Source organism: Rhyacophila brunnea, unplaced genomic scaffold, assembly GCF_057557595.1.
Source record: "Rhyacophila brunnea isolate RB1 unplaced genomic scaffold, BYU_Rbru_1.0 scaffold_23, whole genome shotgun sequence".
In the NCBI taxonomy this organism is placed as follows: Eukaryota; Metazoa; Arthropoda; class Insecta; order Trichoptera; family Rhyacophilidae; genus Rhyacophila; species Rhyacophila brunnea.
In genome coordinates this window covers 18,363,183-18,375,805 of record NW_028232893.1, presented here as the reverse complement: position 1 = coordinate 18,375,805, position 12,623 = coordinate 18,363,183, and the positions used below count along the sequence as shown (strand labels likewise).

General features: G+C 32.3%; 1 protein-coding gene across 1 annotated transcript in view; it reads left to right on the top strand.

The window, feature by feature from the left end:
* Nucleotides 1-12,623, top strand: part of LOC147069625 (uncharacterized) — a 174,572-nt gene that overhangs the window by 40,480 nt on the left and 121,469 nt on the right. Inside the window, exon 2 of the mRNA XM_085950384.1 lies at nt 7,758-7,809. The gene's annotated coding sequence lies outside the window, so the exon portion shown is untranslated. The remainder of the gene's footprint in view (nt 1-7,757; nt 7,810-12,623) is intronic.

The window sequence follows — 12,623 nt, the reverse complement described above, 5'->3', positions numbered from 1 at the left end:
TAGAATCTAAGAAATCGTTCCTAAAGATAAGTCGCCGAAAAGGATGACTTAACTATAGACAATCCTGAGTATAGAGTTAAGGAATCCTTAACCATAGACTACTTTTGTTATGAACACGCACCCTTCCGTATTACGCATGAGTGCAGGACCATAAGAAAAATATCGATATTTTGAAGTACCAATACTTTATGAAAGATACATCTATATTTTGCTATTGATAATTTCTTTCGATAACGATGGATATATAATAAAATTATAAATAATCCTTCGCAAACAACCATAATTTGACAAAAATATTTACAAACATGTCCCCCGCAAGGCGGAGGGCTAACAGGGCTCTAGCCTGGGGGTCAATCAGATAAGTGAGATAAACACACATCACAAATTTGCTCTAATACTAAAAAAGTCGCCTGCGCACTATTTATTTCAACGATTTTAAAATTTACCAATAGTAATACGATGCATTCTCTTATTATCGTATGTCGCGATACTTGACAACTCCGTAATTCAAATAGATATAAATTATAATGGTTTTAAGTTTTGTACTATTCCATTTGAATCTTATTTTGCGACACTATGCACACTCACCAATGGCATCGACCCGGGTCCTATAAAAATGACCCATTCACTGCGTTGCCCATCAGGTGGACATTAGATATAATTAGCATGTTATTTAAATGTGATAATTAAATATTAATTAAATGGCCCGCAGTGAATGGGGACTGCGGACCTTTTAATATAGAGATACATTAAAAAATACACAAAATCACTAAAAATACAGTGAATATCCTTAATTTTACCTCGAACACCATTTGAATGCTGTATTTCGAAAACGTTGCTTGACACATTTTAAAAAAACAGTGACATAAGTTGCAAAAATCTTCATATTACCTAAATACACAAATGTTAGTAGTTTTTTTTTAAAGACAACGGTTAGCATTTGCTATAAAATAATATATTTTACGTCTACCTACCTGTTTATTTTTATACCTATAGGATTGTTTTCACTATTTTGACTATAACACAATAGTGACTTGTAACGTTTTCAAAATACAGCATTCATTTTGAAAACGCTAATATTGAGCGCCACATTGCTTTTAACTCTAAGTTAACTTAAAAATCCTGGCCTGGGGAGTGGGGGCCCGCTTCAGGTTGAGTGGGCCATCTTTTCCTTAAAGGAAGATACTTTCTTTCGGTACGATACCCATTCCATGTATCGATACTTTTTCAATGGATAGACAGGCCTATTCTTTTCTCCCCCTCCCCCTCTCAACTTATGTTCGCCTGATACCGCGCAAGAAACAAGAGTGTTACCATGTTAAAAAAATATCTTGCGGTGCCTGTAGAATCACGTATAATGATTTACAATGGAAACATAAGAGTATTATAATTAAATAGTAATATGTATTTATAGTTATTGCATTTATAAAGTGCAGTTGTCATATTTTTGTCATCGTTTAACAATTATAAAATAATTTACCTAAACTATAGGAAAGAGAATTTTTCAATATGGTATTATTTTCAATAGAAAAAACGACCGAAGATTTTAGACGAGGTGAACCATAGACAACATGATCTTAGCTAAGGACGATGTTTGTGCATAGTGTTTTGTCCTGAGGAAATCTTAGTTAAGACAAATGTTTCTGCATCAGGCAGTTAAGTCACAGAGCGCGATGCAGAACTATACTTAGGCGCGTAAGTTCCTAAGATATGCACCTAACTTTAAGAAGTCAGCTTCGACGAACTAATTCCGTGAGAAAAAAATATAATATTATTTTTAGAACCCTTAAGTGGAAGAGAGAGAGAACACGTGACACATTCGTGTTAGAATGGCTGCTTAACATCGACAACTCTGCATAACGCTCATAGCCAATAAAAATGTACTCTTTCACGTAAATATTATGCATATTAAAGAAAGATATCTACAAAAAAAGATAGTGACATTCCGTGAGGTCAGGCAGGTCATGCGTTGCATAGAAGCAGAACACTATAATGTAGGAGCGAATACAAATATTACAACTTTTTAAAGCAGTGGTGGTTTCCCACGAAGCAGACGACGCTTAGTTTAAAAATAAACAAATCATTAAAGATTCTGACACCAGGACACAACTATTATTATATTGTAATATCCATCAATTTTATCGTATAATGCAATGGCGAGGGGTGAAAGTAGACTGTCAAGATTCGAAATAAATAGTGTATACTAAACTCTGTCGGTCATAATTATTTGTTTTCATTGAAGTAAGAATACAATTATTTGTTGATGGTGCTGGCTATTTTTTTTTAAATTCAATTAGACCCTTCTTAAACCAAAACACAATAGTTTAGGTATGCTATGGGTGATCCGACAAAAATAGTATACTTTTTCAGTCATACTTATTTGTTTTCGTTAAATTAAGAATACATATTATTACAGATGGTGCTATTTTTTTAAAATCCATTAAGGTCTGCCTACACCGGTTCTGTTGCAGTTGGCAAATAGCTACTTATTTTTAATTGAATACATAGGCCCTACACCATCTATCTATCAATAAAATAACTAAAATTATGCACTTATGGCTTAATGATATAGATTTATGTAATATTTTATTGATAAATAAATATTTTTTTACTATTATCTACTATGGCTTGGATTAAGCGGGTCTTAATTGAATTTTAAAAACTAACAAACACTATTTATACATTGTATTCTTAGTTCAATGAAAACAAATATGTACTCAAAGGGGCTGACAAAGCTTAGTGTGCACTATTTATGTCGTATCTTAACAGCTTACTTCCACCCTTCATTACTACATTTTTTTTTTTATATAAATTGCCTGATGTTTAGAATTTTCTCGCGAGTTCCCTTATCTATAACAAACTTGCTTATTCCCTAAATATGTATTGGTCGATGAAATGATTCAGATGTCTGCTGATTATCTATATTATGTAATATTAATTACTATGGATTGCTGGAAACTCAGAAAATGCGTGTTTTATAATATTAAAGGGAATAAATTGTATAAGTGTATTCCAGCGAATTATGGCGCAAAGAAATATATAATGTCAAACAGTAGCGCGCACCAATAATTTGATAAATTGTATTTTGTTTGATTAGAAAGTAAGAGAATCTAACAATGTGTATACAATAGTGGTGTTGCAACTTTAAAAGTGGAGAAAGAACGCGGCAGTTGTAAATAAGCCGTGAAGTAAGAAGAAATAGTATAAAGCCGGCATAAAGTTATAAGTGCATCGAAGAATGCAACCATTTCCTGTGTTTTCTTGGATGCGCCGGCTGTCGGCTTCTATGCAAGTACATCAATTGCAATTATAAAGCTAAGCGCACATCGGTAAGTAAAGGTAAATAATTACCGTTCGCAGTAAAAAATAGAAACAAATGTGTAAACCTTCATAGTTAATTATTTATATGTTTGCTTAATAAGGTATTTTAAAATGTTTAGTTTGTTAGACAGCCCGTTTCTCAATCAATATCCCGAGTACTCTCTCTCTCTCTCTCTTTCTCTCTCCAGTTGGTTATACTCAGCCTTTCCTTTATAAACTTTGTAAGAGAGTTCTATATCATTCGCATCTAACAATGTGACCGGCCTATCTAAGTATTCGCGTCCTCAAGTATGGCTATGTGGCGATGAACGAGTCATGTCAGAGTGAGAACCAAGTATTGTTACCAAAATCCATCGAATCGATCGCGAAAATATTATTTAATTATACTAATATTCATTTTTCAGAGGCCGTCAGCGGTATCCGTTAGTACTTACTCAGTGAGAAACGCTGACGGCGAAAATAATATTGTTCATTACATATATACAAATTACACTTACTACGTGCAAATAAGAACTTTTACCTCAGTAATATTTGTTATGTTAAAATGCATTTCTCACCTATAGGCATGGGATACTCAGTGTCAGAATTTTTTCAATCATGAGGAGTTCAATAAATAGCCTATCACGATCGAATGAATGTTTCACCATAACTTTACTGTCACTCCTTATCGCCGAGCCTCGGGCTAAATATCCCACTCGTTTTAATATATTACATTATTTATCTTACTAGTAATTTTTCAGAAGTCTTTCGAGACCAAAATAGCACATGTTAAGGCTTAATTACATTGGCAAACGGACAGACCCAACCCGATCCAACGATCCACGCCGACCGTCGTGGTCAACGTTTTTACACTATTTGCAATAACACACAACGATTCAATCTCGTTGGTCCTTGTTTTTGATTGTTTTAAAATAAACATAGCGATGACATTATTAAAAATATAGGTTGGCCGAAAACTATTTCTTCGTTGGATTGGTGGCAACACTGAACAGTATTCCCGCGCAAATTTACGTCAAAACTGAGCTATCAAACCTAGTGGCCGGTGTTTGGATATCTTCGTACGTTCTAGGCAATCTTCGCTTGGATCAGGACGTCGGAAAATAGAAATTATCCCATTTTACTCACGATCGCTCCCGATCCTTGAAAACCATAGAGAATAGATTTTGACAGTCGTGGCAGACTATCGGGCCAGACGCAATCTGCCAGTAATTTGAGCTTTAGTGAGTTTAGAAAATGAATATTGTTTTTTTCAATGTGTGTTTGAGCCAGTGTAAGGACATATGTTAATATTATAACTTCCATGCTGTGGACACCCATATCCTCGTGTAGTAGCTAAAATGGTAATTTAATCGGGAAACTGTTATTTAAAAAACAAAAATTATTATCTGAGAGATGGAATTAGTAATTGTTTTTTTCATTGCAATCACTTTTCTATATAGGTTTCAATTATTGAATATACAATGTTTATTATACGGTGTGCGCCTAACCTTACAATTGCATCTCGCAGGTGGCATCCAATGGTACTTGAACGTCATGATGGCCTAAGGCTCGAGAAAGGGGAAAGTGGGGTTGTGCAACTTTACTTCAGGCTTAATTTTACGACAGGGTTACCACCGAAATAATGGACTAACATAATCAATTATTTTTATTATTTAAGTAATAAATAAGAAACCAGTCATATTATAATAATATATATACATTTTTTGATATATTCATGAAATGACTGCCAAATGACTAAAATGGCATGCCAAATAAAATAGTGTAAATGTTTTTTTTTCAATGAATAATTCACAATATCGGAGAATGTAACATTTTTTATTAAAGTAGGTTCAAGTCGTGTCTAGTGCCATAATTTTTATTTTTTTCCCCAATAGGTTATGCCACATAAGTATTTTCAAATTCTCTGTTTAAAAAAGGGTGTTTTTGAAAAACCGTTCTATTTGGATGCTTAGAGCGGAGCTTCTCAACTAATATGTAACAAGCGATTGACTATTAATTGATATTATATATTTGAAGAATGCCCTCGAAATTTAGTTCAGAAATATTATCTTGTCTGTATTTTGGTTAACTATGGAAGGGGTTTCGTTCGGAGGAAATGCGATATACCTTTGTATCATTTGACAGTACATATTATATCTGGGGGCAATTTTAGTTATCGATGGTCACGATCAAGAATTCAAAATTCAAAATTTAGATAATCAATTACGAGTAGCTCATTCAAGCATCAACCCAAAAACAATAAATTGTGTTCTTTTAAACAAGCGTAAATATATTAATAACTGTTATTTTTATCTTCGTAATTATTTTTAATGAATATCGACATTCAATTTCTTAACATTCTATGTTTTAAGTAAGATAAAAATAATAAAATTTTTCGATTATTACTTCAAATAAAATAAGAAAAATATGTCAATTTAACTGTTTAAGAAAAGCGATAGATATGTGCGCAGGTAACATTCCTATTTCATGAAGCAGGAAAGTTAGGAAGAACTGGTTGTGAGCTCCAAATCACCCTATAAATTTGATAAAATCATTATTTCGGAACTCTTGTACGCAGTCAATTTAAATTCCCATTTTCGGAAAAGTAAATATAACTAATAGTTAATGATAATTTGTACCTATAATATATTTAACAGTTATAATGTCGAATAACAGTGTATAAATTAAAGTTTCTACTTGCACAAAGAATGATATGTGAAGAAGCCGTTGGCATTTTAGAACACTTGAATGTCGCATATCGTAATTCCGTTTCTAATTTGCTGTAAGGAAAAATTACTATTTTGAATTTCACGGGGGTTGCTTTCGTTTGTTCACTGTAGAGTTGATTACGTATAGGGATAAAACAGCTCAAAAAATATAAGAGAATCGGGTATTATACTGTGGGGTGAAAGCCTTTTTAAATACATAGCATTTTTACTATATGTAGTGAGTTGTGTTACATAATATACCCTATAGTCTTAATCAATAATTCACAGGGAAATGACGAACACAGAAAAATTGTATATGTCAATTAAAAAAAATATTCACAATAATTTATTTATGATTTGTAAGACAGCGGGAGGGACGGGGTTAAAATTAACGAAGATGTCACGCCTGCTTAGCACTTCCATGCCCAGACACTCCGAGTGATGAATACCTGACCTGCAGCTATAACTACCGATGCTCGTGTAAGATTTATTACGACCTGTCACATCCACGAGTGATTATCAAATGCACGTGGCTTAACAGTCATAATTATTAGGATGGTTGGTGTCCGTCTGTGTTGTCCGTTCTGTTTTGTCTTTTAGACATAGTTCATCAGAATGTTATTCAAGCAAACATTGGATGTCTGAAATGGTTGCTCCGATTCATGAGTTCCGTTGATAAATAATCCGGGTCATTATATTCAAGAAGAGGTCATGGCGAAGAAGAAGTAATATTCGATCAAATATACATAAATTTAAAACTCCTCAGATATTTACGAATTTAACTAGTAGTTCGTACATGATATTTCGTTTACGTTGGGTACTTATCGTTTTTTGTGTTTTAAATAAATGTATCAATAAAGTGTCCCAATTATTAACCGACGCCCGGATCACTCCAAATTTTAGTTATAACGTACTTGCACTTGCTAATAATTTAATAAACCATTTTTTTTATTCAACGAAAAATTCACAAGATTTGATAATGTAACATTCTATAAATATTGAATATACATAATTTGAAAACGCCTTAGATATTTTCAATTATGTATATTCTGTACCATTCTCAAATTTTAAATTCGAATTATTCGTTGAATACAAGAAAAGGTTTATGATTTTATCACGTTTTTATTAGCTCGTATTCTTGTTTGTCCGGCACACATTTTTGCTTGTGTGTCCAGCATAAATTTTTTCTTGTTTGTCCAAGATTTGTATTGGACGATTAAAGATTTTTAACTAACTTCCCGACTATCTAGACATTTGAAACTTTTAGAATATATCAAAACGACGACAATGCATTCTTTTAATACTTTTAGCCATTTTTAAGCAGAATTGAATTCATTTTCAGTTAATTCTTTTTTATATGGAAAGTTATTATTGTTGGTTACTAAGGGGGTCCTAGCAACTCAATTATTAATATATACGTGCGTTACTATGGAAATCAATATAAAATGTCAACATGACATTTCAGTATTCTATATTTTATTCAGTATTTCTATCAAGTACAATAAAAAGTTTTTATTAATATATAGAATTGTCAAGTTTATATTATATAACAGAAAATTTAAAAAACATGGTATATAAAAAGTTCTTTTTATCTTGTAATTATTTATTCACTTAAATTAATCATATGAGTCGAAGGTCGAAGTAAGTAATGATATTGAATTTAGGAAATATTAAATTTTTTGCATTGTTTCAATATATAGGTATATACTTACTTAAGTACATCATTTTAATTGTTCTTTTTACTTGCAGATTCCAAATGATGCCGAAAATCTGATGATATTCCATTAGCAGTAACACCAAGGTAAAAAAAAACACTGTCATTCATTTCTATCGTTCATTCATGGTCCTTATGTGTCAGGATTTGGTTCATCTTTCTGGAGGAAGCTCATCGTCGTGCTCTCCTATCTTCAACATTAATGGACACAATTGATCATCCTTATTACGTGTACAGTGGCAGGCGTATCAGTTAATATTATAAACACAGTAAAAGTAAATCGACTTATATTTATGGTAGAATGACTTAATGTCTGTCCCTAATGAAATTAAAAGTCGCCCTGCAATCTGCACCACAAATCGTTATTTTCGGTAGAGAGTTGAAATCGAGCGAGTTAAAAAGTTAAGCGGAGAAAGTAAAAAATGATAGGTGCCTCGTCAAAACGGCTCCGGTTAAGTGTAACAAAATGATAACATGTTTAATGATAAGGAGAGGACTTGGGGCAATTAGAAAATTATTTTTATATTATTTTATGATTTGTGTTTTTATATTTGAGTTGCCTAGAGTCATAACTCACATAATATTAAAAAAATAGAGTTTTGAGATAATCGCAAAAAACCACCAGAGCATTGTTTTTTGTAATTAGAAGAAAAGTATTGAACTGCCTTGAATAAGTGAGTCGATTTTCATAATTTTTAAAAAATATATATTATATAATACTCCTATGGCTGCAGAGAGACATCACACTATGCGAAATATGGCTCCCAGATTGGTTAGAAAGGCCTTGATAACAGAACTCATATTATTCATTGAAGAATGTGAGTTATGACACCAACAGTTTTCAGATGATTTAAAGTGGCTTTTGATAGCTTACTATTTTTATTTACAACGTTTTTCTTAGGTCGTATTCTTATTTTTCCGGTAGTTGTTTGTCCGGTATAAATATTGAAATCGATTTTTAACTAACTTACCGACTAGCTAGACATTTGAAACTTTTAGAATACATCAGAACACGGTGCCAATGCAATTTTTTAATACTTTTAGCCATCTTTAAGTAGAATTGAATTAATTTTCAGTTAATTCTGTTTTGTATGAAAAGTTATTTTGATACCATTATTGGTTGCTAGGGGTCTAAGGTCCTAGCAACTAAATTATTAATATATAACGTGCGTTACTATGGAAATCAATGTGAAATGACATTTCATTATTCAGTATTTCTATCAAGTACAAATTTTTTTGATCGTTTAAGCTAGTCAAGTCAAATTTATATGATTCTATGATTCAACAGAAAATTTAAAAACGTTGTTAATAAAAAGTTCTTTTCATCTTGTAATTATTCTTTGTATAGATTAATGCCTTTAAAATCACTTGGTATATTTAACTCAAAACTGATAAAATTACTATGGCGACTCATTCATTCATAAAGTCGGTATGCATGCGACTTGTGAGTTACTTCTCTTGTAAGTAATATTTTATTAGGTATTATGGACTTTTTCCTTGTCTAAGGATGTCATGTAGTCGAAATTTATACTGGCCTTCAAAATGGCCCAAGTCATGCAAATGTTAGTGGTAATATGGTGTTCACCATTGTGAATAGGGCGACATCTGCGTTGACCAGAAAATATTTGCCGTCTGTCGACATAGTGTCGGTTTTCAACGCACATTAAAGGTTCCAACACTAAAGCCTTCTTTTGGGTCTATTCTATACTTATCGAACACTAAAGTGATAAATAGTATGAAACTTAGGGTAGGTTTGTATCAAAATATTAGCACTTATTGTAACAATTACACGAAGTTGGTTTTTATTGTTGCAATAAGTGCGATATTTTAACAGCAGCAACATAGGTGCTGTTAAAATATAGCACTTATTGCAACAATAAAAACCAACTTCGTGTAATTGTTACAATAAGTGCTAATATTTTGATACAAACCTACCCCAAGTTTGATAATAGTTATCACTTTATCACTTTAGCGGTCGATAAGTATAGAATAGACCCATTTGAGCCATTGTGAAGAGCGGTATATCTATCGGTATATTTTTGAATCTTGTCCAGAAAACGCAGAATTTTTTAAATAAATAAAATTAAACTTTGAATGTTTAGGTCAAACAATAATTATTTGGTTTGCCGTAATAATGCATCATAATTTCACTATGGTAACACTGCCTAGGCGTATTTTTGCAAGACGGTTGCCCAAATATATATATATAGTAAGTAAAGTACTTAGTAAGTAAAATTAATACTTTTCACCACATTGATAGAGATTGTAGTAGGTATACAAATAATCATAAAAAATTAAGTATTATAGCCTAGTACATTTTTCTGATACTAATATAATAATTATTCATCATCACCATCATAAGTGTCTCAACAAACCAGTGTGGGTCCTAGCTTCCTCCAAGAACTTCTTCCACCTCCCCCTATCCTGGCGTGGTAATCTCCTGTGTCCTAATAATTCTTTCCATATTGCTCTGAAAAAAAATAGTAAGAGACGTTAAATTTTGGTTGCGCTTTTCGCAATGGATTGTAATTTGAAGATGCTTGCGGAATACGGATCTAGGGGGGGGGTTTAAACAGGATGTCAAACACTGACCTTTTATGTTGAGAGGGCTGGCACGTGCTGGTAAACGGACGATTATGATGTTGACAAGTTTAGGATGGATGATAGATTTGGCGCAACGAAGGTGGAACAGATACTTTTTGGATGAGTCAACCTGTGGTTAAAGCGGCTTCGGTCGTATTATATCAGATAGAGCGAGATAGAGCAAGATAGAGTCTTAAATTTAATAAGCCTAAGCTCTTCGGTTGTTTTGAAGTAACTGAATGTAACGTAATCACGGTCAACTCATGACCCGTGACTGCTGATCGCATGGTCTTGTGAAAATATCTGGGGATTTGGGGTAGGTGGGAAAAGCAACCATAATTGGCCTAACCATATTTTGTTTTTAAGACATTCCAGGATCCCGGGACTGAAAGCAACCATAATTGGCCCAACCACATTTTGTTCTTAAGACATTTCAGGATCCCGGGATTAAGAATATGAATCCTAAGACCGCGGGATTGAAATCTAGTGCCAACATTCATTAATTTTATTCTAATCAGACTCGAAAATTACGAAATATTGACAATTTTTTTTTAAGTACGGCCCTGTCAGAAAGCATTTTTAAAAGATGGCGACTGTTCCTATTATTGTTAGTAATGCTTTTTTGTTTTACGTATTCTATGTAGTTACTAACTAGCTATTGTATTCGAAAATTAACAACGCAGCAAACCGATCGCATTTAACACTCCATTCATTATAACTAGCTCATAATATCATACATTTAAAATGATTGATTATAAATACGAAATCTCTTTAGCAGTGCATAACTTAGATATGCCTAAAAAGTCTTGCAAAATAATTAATGAATTTTATTACATTATTTTGTTACGTCACACTAAACAACCTGATTTATTTTCATCAGTTTATCCTTTATCGGGACTTCACTGATAAATAAAAATACAAAACAATGACGATAAAATTTTAATTGAATAATGTTTTATACTTTTCCATTTGAATTTTTTTTTGTCATCCCGGTTTCGACTGCCATCATCTTCAATACACCAGTACGCAGACTGCTTACTAGACTACCAAGTTCTTAACTGGCCAGATGATTTTGGTGATCAAGCTTTTTTAACATGGCGTAAACACACTCTATGCATGCTTATTTAGCGAAGAAATGTATGATTGAAAAATCAAATTCACGTCTTCTGGAAGTATCGCCATGGTAATATGTTAATTGTAAGGGAAGAGCTACCTATGTTTGTCCAGCTTTCAGTTGGGCTAAATCGACTATTTTACCTGGTCTCAACTTGAGCTTCTGATTTCCCAACTTTATCTGAGATTCGAGAATTCTAGAAAAACGGAATTATTATGAAATGAGTTCTTGTTAATTTTTTGGTGTTTTGGAATTCCTTAGAAAAATTCCTTTCAGGATCAAAGTCGAAAGTTCTCATACTTATTTAATAAACTCTTTCTGTTAAAAAAGTTATTTAACCCAGGAATTAAAAAAATAATAAATAATGCTCTAATAATTGAGAGTCAAAAGTATATTTTAAACCTTAATTGAAAAAAATACCGTGAAAAATCAATGGCGTTTTTAGCGACAATTTTTTAAGGCAGCTTTCTTACTGATGATTTCACGATTTTTCGAGAATTTCATTGATTATTTTTCGAGAAATACATAATTTCTCCAAATTCGAGATTCACCTTTCCGTTTATTTCTCGAGAATTCTCTTGATGAGATTCTCGATGACAACCTCTAGTTGCTACGAGGGTAACAACGGAGATAGATACAGATTAGAAGGTCTCTTCTCATTTAGGGTCGACATAAGTGATAATATTGTAAAACCTTTTTATACGTCATTTAATATAGGTATCTAATTGTATAACGTAGACTCAGTACAAAATTTTATAAGACGGTTTTGTGTAGCTTTTTGTGCTCAAAAATAATAGTTTAAACTGAAAGATTATATACAATAAAATTTATTTAAAATAATTAATAATACTGACTATTTATATCGGCCAATGGGTAGTCATATAAAGCAAATTCTATCGGATAACAAATATTATGTTGGTGTTATTGACCGTCTTAAATATTAAATTCACCTCTACCTTCCAATTTCAAAATACCAAATTTAACTAGGAATTAGTACCTATTCAAGATTACATACATACGTGACCAAACTGAAAGTTTCAAGTTCAAAGTTTCAACTGAAGTTAAATTATACGGTAATTATAGAAAACTATTTTTTTCAACGCCATTTTGGAATTTAGGGGTTTATAGGTAAATTTTGAATGAGTTCAATATTTATAAAATGACTATTAGAATATTTTTATTCGTCATGGTTATAAAATGAAAA